Below are 7,375 nucleotides of genomic sequence, written 5' to 3'. Positions count from 1 at the left end.
GCTGGCTGAGTCATTTCCGACAGCAGAACACCCCCTCCCCCGCTTCTCAACTTTCTTTAATGTGACATGTCACTGTCGTCAGCGCCCCCCCCCCCCCTCCTACCACTACAGTTGTAGTGGTAGGAGCTGCTGGTATGCAAGGGGCTGCATGTAACTCACCCCAGGGATATATTGGCTTATAATCTTTGGTATCAAGCTGTATTTTAGAAGTATCATTTTGATGCATGTAACTTGATTTTTCTGCCAATTTATCAAAAGTAATGTTCGCAGCATGTTTACACTCCTCCAACTGTTTCTCAACAATTTGTATTTTCACTGACAATTCCTCATTTACCCGACTTAAATCATCACAAAATTTTGCCTTCTCAATCAGTGCCTCCCCAGTAGTGATGCCATGTAACCTGAGATCTGACATCCTCTCATTCAACCCTTTTTCCATAACCTCATAGCTCTGAGTATGTTCTAGGATTTTCTGCTTTTTCCCTTTAATCTCCTCTATTAATTCTGTACAACAAGACAGTAGTCCCTGAATAATGATACCCTTACGTTTCTTTTCTTTTGTTTTCTTATCAAAGACACTATCAGATAAAAAGCATTTCATTAAATCCCATGACTGTCTACATTCTTGGGGAATCTCATAAGGCCCCCCATGACTTTTTATATAATTTAACAGCCATATATTCACATTCTCTCCTTTAGGGCTATTGTCACCACCAGACGAAGCCAAAGCCATTGTAAAAAAATACAATGAGAGAGAAGAAGAAAAAAATAACTATTTAAAAAAATATAATAATAATGAATAAGGCACACTTACCAATTGTTAGGTTTCTTGGAACTTCCTTCCTGGGTCCTCACGGTCTTCTGTCACCTCACAGATTGTGAGATCCAGTCTCTAGAAAATAATTCTAGGCTTTCAAACTTGTTAAATTTTGTAGATCAGACTCTTGGTTCTTCATCAGGAATTGTTGTCATCACTGGCTTCTGTTACTAAGTCCTGAAAATGCGCTTCCGGTCACTTGAACGGCACCAATGTAGTGATCTAATTTGTCCAATAAATGTAGTGATAAGGTATAGTGTGCCCAGTACTCCGGTCAGATAATTAATATCTTAGATGTTAGTATGATGACCATAAATTACGTTGTTTCGCAGCAACTCACAGGTTCTCCAGAGAATGCAAATTTAATGAACTTCCAATAACATACAAAGTCCAAATTCCACAGATGATACAAGAGTCCAACAAAGTAATGTAGTGTCAAAGTCTCATCTTAGAGAATACATGTTCTGATCCCTTCTAGATCTGTGCCTTCACATGTTCATGCAGAGAATACGTAGGGGTATCTTCTCTCTCTGATAACCAGAAATTTGTTTCCTTTGAATAGCTGAGCAATTGATTGGTTGTCTCTTAATTGAAAGACAGGAAATATTTACCTGCCACTCTAAAAGACAGGATGTGACTTCAGCCAAAGTCACTAATTAGTAGGGATGAGCCGAACATACCCGGGTTCGGTTCGCACCAGAACGGTCGAACAGACCGCGGTTTCGCACGAACATTTAGAACCCCATTGAAGTCTATGGGACTCGAACGTTCGAATTCAAAAGTGCTCATTTTAAAGTCCAATATGGAAGTTATTGATGGAAAACGTCTTTGAGAACCCGGGCCTTGTCCCAGGGAACATGTATTAATAGAAAAAAAAGTTTTAAAAACTGTATTTTTTTCTTGAGCAGCGATTTTAATGATGCTTAAAGTGAAAAAAAAAAAAATCCTTTTAAATATGGTAGGTGCTGGGTGTCTATAGTAGTGGCACGTGTTTAGAAATGTCCCTGCACAACATGAGATTACTCTCAGAAAAAAGTAATTTAATACTGCTTGCGGCTTTAATGTAATGGTTGGTCCCTGCAATATGGATAAAAATCATTGAAAAAAATAGCATGAGTTTCTCCGCCACCACTCCCCCCAGGTCATTACAAGACCCAGTGCCGATCCTGACCTCCCTGGGGCCCTAAGCAAAATGACATGGCACATTAAAAATGAGAATGGGGGGGGGGGGGGGACGCTGACGACAGTGACATGTCACATTAAAGAAAGTTGAGAAGCGGGGGAGGGGGTGTTCTGCTGTCGGAAATGACTCAGCCAGCGAGTTTAGAAGCGGGGTGAGGGGGCGAAAATGACTTCTCACCAGGCGGGGCCTCTAGTAATTTGGGGGGCCCTTTGCAGCTTTGCGGGACCCTAAGCGGCTTGCATAGTGAGCCTATAGCGAGGATCGGCCCTGACAAGACCGTTTGGCCCTATATACTTTGAACAGCAGTATACAGGCATTGCAAACAAGATAAGGACTGTAGGTTTCTTAAGTATAATCAGAACCATGTCATACTTTGCTCCTGCATATTGCACAATTTCCTAAAGAGACCCTCAACAAACTACATGACTCTTGTGCCTGATGAGGCCACTGATGTTCCAGTGGTGGTGGGCCGTGAGACTGTCCATACAGGCTTGGCCCCCCAAAGTGCACGTGCTGTGTGGCAACAATATGTCAATTATTTTAGGGGTGGGTGGGGGGTGCCATTACAATGCCAGATCTTGGCTCAATAAATTATTTTTTTGGGAAAGTAAAATTCTAGAAAAAAGGGGGGTTGCCATCCTGGGCCCCCTTTGAATAAATTAAGTAAAATTATAGAGAAAAGGGGGCTCCTTTTAACAAATTCTTTGAAGAACTCCTGTTCTCTGAAGGCCTCCATTATTTCTGCAAGTCAAAGTTTTGCAAAAAAAAATAATGTCAGTCAAGCCTTAGCTTTCTCCCCATATCTAACCCACAAACTCATCCACTGATCATAAAGTCCAACAATCAAGTTTCGTATCGTCGTATTGCACGATAGTTTTTCCGACGTTTTCTACTGACCGTGAACGACGTTCTCATTCACGCAATATGCCTTTATACACTGCGCATGTGAGAAGCTCCGCACGTTGCCACGCCCATGACGATCGTTCGAGTGATTGACACGCCCCTTTTCAGTGGTTCAATGCAAGAGTCAGAAGACATGATGGAGGGAAGACAGCAAGCTGCAACCAGGCAGGAGAGAGGCCAGGCACACACCAGGAGGAGCAGGAGTTACAAAGCCACCAACATGAGCTTCGAAGAGATGGTAGAGATGGTGGCTGTTCTTAAAAAGGAGGACTATGACGGCAAAAAAGGGCCTTACAGGAACCCCAATAAAATGAAGGCCCAGATCATGGAGAAGGTGCGGAGGAGTCTCGGGGTGCAGAGGTCCAGGGAGCAGCTGCGGAAGCGATGGTCTGATTTGAAAATCAGAGAGCAGGACCAGATGGGGAGAATTAGAAGAGTTCTCAGAAGATGTAAGTAAATTTCATGTGTACTCTGAATATTTGTTTTAATTCTTTTGCGTCATTTGGTTTTCTTTCAGGTTGTGTATATAGACAGTCCAAGAATATATGTTTCAAGGTTCCTGTTTGTGGGCATAATACTTGGTTGTTTATTTTTTTTTTTTAAGTGTATTTTGTGCGTGTACTCGAGGAGTTGGGAGTAGGCAGGCCTACTGCAGGAGTTGGGAGTAGGCAGGCCTCCCCCAGAGGCAATTTGCCACCTTTCTCCATGCCCCGGGTGGCAATGGTGGGTTTGTGAGGGGGTCATCCCACACAGCCCGCCATACCTGCTCCGCTTTGAAGCCCAACGGGGCAGAGGGACTCCCTATAGGGGAGTGAGAGGATCTAGCCCGCTCAACCAGCCCCGTTAGTCCTTCGCCTCTCTTTTTAGAGACCGCGTGGTCAAAGTGCGTGCATGTTAACCCAATTTCGAGTGCGTGTAAGTGTGGTGGTTTTCGTGGGAGGGGGGGTGGGCAAACTAAGCACAAGCTTACCTCGCATAGCACACCCACCGGGAGCCGGGCTGAGACCACCAAACTCAATTCACATGTAGATGAGACCGGGATCCGAACCTGTAGCTGCAGAGGTGAATGGCTTGCCAATCGCGTCGTGCCACCGCAGCTCCCCAATACTTGTTTGTTCATTGTATTTAAGATCTTCTTAGGTGAGACCAATTTTTTATTGAATGTAGATGTGTTATTAACTAGATTTAAATAATCCGACTTAAGTCATTATACAGTAAAAGGAGAGTATCCAGTGTTAAGCTTAGAAGGATTGTAAAAGCAGACAATTGTACTACACTTTTTAAAAAGGATGATTGATATTCCACTTTCAGGCCTCTAATCTTTTTGATTCATCTATCCCTTTTTTTTACAATCTCATAGGCCGCAATCAAGCTGCAGCAATGGAGCAGACCAACCCCACACACAGCCAAGCCCCACCCTCGCCGGATGTACAGGAAGTGCAAAATGCCACCACATCAGGTCAGTGTCATAGAGCACAGCTTCAGGTAATACATGTAGGCCTGTATAATTTTAATACATGTTTTTTCACAAATTTCAGGTGTACGAGCTGTTGGTGGTGGCTTAGACAGTGACAGTGCCCAGGTGCTCATTGGGGAGATAATGTCCTGCAGGGCAAATAGAGGACACAAACATCGCCCTGGAGAAGATCATAAGGAACAATAAGAAGGTGGACCAAGACCTCAAGAATATTCTTGATGTTCTGGGGAGGGTTTAAAAAAAATAAAAAATATATATAAATAAATAACTGGAAAAAAAAATATATATATATAAAGATATAAAAAATAAATAAAAAAGGACACATTTTAAGTGTGATACAATAAATATTTTTGGATACTAAACAATGTCTGGCTTCTTATTATATCAATGCTGCCTAAAAGAACAAATCTAGATTTGTGGTGTTTCCATTGAGAATGATGAGTATTTAGTAAAGGAAAATAAACATGACACTATGAGAACGTAGGAGAAAGCTAGAATGAACTCAAATTAGAAAAGAAGCAAACCAAGAAAATTACTAGAACAGGGGCAGAAAAATTGGGCCTTAGTCACTGGTGGCGGTGTCACAACACTGCAACCCCTCACAGATCCTGTAATTGGAGCTCAGCAAAGAGACACATGCTAAGTATTGCATTAAAAATTGTTATTAGACGCCCCTGTTAAACAGGGGCAGAAACATTGGGCCTTAGGCACTGGTGGCGGAGCCCAGAACCAAAAATGTTAGCAGTCACAGAGGATGCGCGTCCACGTGAGGACGTGATGACGCGAGGCGTTCACAGGTGGGGGAGCGAAGAGCGATGGGACCGCTAGGAGGAAGGACGGCCCGGGTCTGAGAGAGAGAGGGAGAGAGAGGCTCCCTTAGACTGCCGTTGCACGCGCTGCCCATCGGCTGCATTGACCCTGCAGACCCGCTCGGTGCTGGCGGTGTGGAGAGCGGTGGACGGCGAAGTTCTGGGGCCGCTCGTGGTACTGGGAAACGGACACAGGATGCGGGGTAAGTAGCGGGAGGACGGGACCCGCCGACTGCAGTGGCTTCAGCCGGGACCTTAGCATACACTGAGGTGAGCATGTCGAGACAGCGTGCACGCTGAACCCAGAGGGACTCCATCCGCACTCCTCCTCTCAGCTGATCCAGACCCAGAGGTACATTTGCTGCTAAATGATTAACATGTAGAAGACAAATCAACGTTTAAAAAACAGCAACTTAATGCAGATCTATGGTGAAGAGAGAGGTACTCCTACAGTGAGAAGTTAAATTAGAACTGCATCAGAACTGCATTACATGGTTATGAACGTTTTAATATATCCTGATCACATGTGAATAAAAGATCAGTAAGGGAATAAGGGAAGCTAACGGGAACCCAGAGATAACCAGCTGTGAACCTGTATAAAGAGGTGGATATGATGTGGCTCTATGATTGACTGATTGCTGTAGCACTTTCCTATACTACTGGATTGGAGGAGACTATTTAAGCTGGATATGAAAAGCCTAAAATAGGTAAAAGCCGACATATACACTCGGTATCTAAAAACTTTATCTGCATGGTCTGTTTGGAGCCCGGCCACTTGTGTTTTATTAATTATTTATTTATTTGGCTTGGTTTTCTTTTCTTTGACGGGGGGGAACCTATATGCTCCCTTGCCCTCGGGGAGCTCCTAGGCGCCCCTGGTTTCGGAACCTTGGTCCTTTTGGGTATCTTCTAAAAGAAAAGGGAAAGAAAAAAGAAAGAAAGGGGACCCTGGGCTAAAATCTACCCATAAAGGTACGATATGATCGGTGCAATTCAAAGCGGGGACACTGGAATCAATATTGAATTTATTTCTCTGAATTGAGGAGACCATATACTTAGGAAGTTCTCTGGTACCCCTGGGCTCCGAAAAGGGGTCAAAGCTACGCGCACCCCGAGAGCATTTTTTTTTTATCCAGGGCCTCAACACTCAGACGACCAGAAGAACCGACTATCTATATGACTCCCCTGGACTGAAAAGAGTAGGGAATAGAAGATTAAGAGGAGATAGAACCCGGGGTAAATCGGAAGCTCAGATCCCGTTTTCCCCTGACACCTCCTTAGATAGAGGAGTATAGGGAGACCCTCTTATCCTCTCTACCTTATTCTTGCCCTCCGTGCACACAAATACTGGATATATTGGTATACTTATAAACGTTTAAATTAACAGAACAGCCGAAATAATATTAGTCGGGTAGGAGCCAAAAAGGGAGCAGAGGGGGAGAAAATAAAACAAAAATAGTTAATCCCTTCAAAGAAAACCTCTGGCCCAACCCAGTATAGTACTTGTTATCGGTTAGCTCCCTCTATTTATTGATTTCTTTATCAAGCGGGGAAACAAGAGGTCAAGCTGGGGAAGAGAATCAGAAAGAGGGAGACTAATATGAGCAGAATGACGAGTAGATCAACAAAAAGGGGACCCCCAACTACTCCAAGTAACACAACAGCAACAAGCTCAATAAGACCATTTGTAACTAGAGGGGAAAGTCCGCGTGTCCCTGGAACCCAGGGAGCAATAAAGCAACATCAAGGGAATAAAGCAAAAAAGGCTGAAAATAAGAAACCCCAAAGTGATAATTCCAGAGAAACATCTATAGAACTAAGAGAGGAGGGGCCCACTGGAAACGTATTAGAAAGCAGCAGGATGGATGAACGTAGTACAGACTCTCGATCCCCCTCAAAGGGAGATATGGCGGAGATGCTCTTGAGATTGGAAAATGTGATAAAAAGTGAAATACAGAACTTAAGGACCGACTTTGGTCACATGCTCTCCAGATTAGAAACAGTAGAGGAACAAATAGAAAAACAAGAGCAGGAATCAAATACACTAAAAACCCAGATGGATCAGATCCAACTGCAACAGAGACATATTCTCTACAAACTGGAGGACCAGGAAAACAGAAGCCGGAGACAAAACTTAAGGATAAGGTCCATTCCGGAGAAGAGGGGCGAGGACCTCAGGACAATAA

At 43.8% G+C, this 7,375-nt stretch overlaps 1 long non-coding RNA gene across 1 annotated transcript; it reads left to right on the top strand.

Annotated features, from left to right (window-relative positions):
- The first annotated feature begins 4,208 nt into the window (after window positions 1-4,208).
- On the top strand, window positions 4,209-4,631 carry LOC120932436. Its single transcript, XR_005747991.1, has 2 exons — window positions 4,209-4,362; window positions 4,442-4,631. It is a non-coding gene; the product is annotated as an uncharacterized LOC120932436 (long non-coding RNA).
- Window positions 4,632-7,375: the final 2,744 nt, after the last annotated feature.

Source organism: Rana temporaria, chromosome 3 (genome assembly GCF_905171775.1).
Source record: "Rana temporaria chromosome 3, aRanTem1.1, whole genome shotgun sequence".
NCBI lineage: Eukaryota > Metazoa > Chordata > Amphibia > Anura > Ranidae > Rana > Rana temporaria.
Note: the sequence above shows the minus strand (reverse complement) of the source record. Positions and strands in the feature narration are given on the sequence as shown.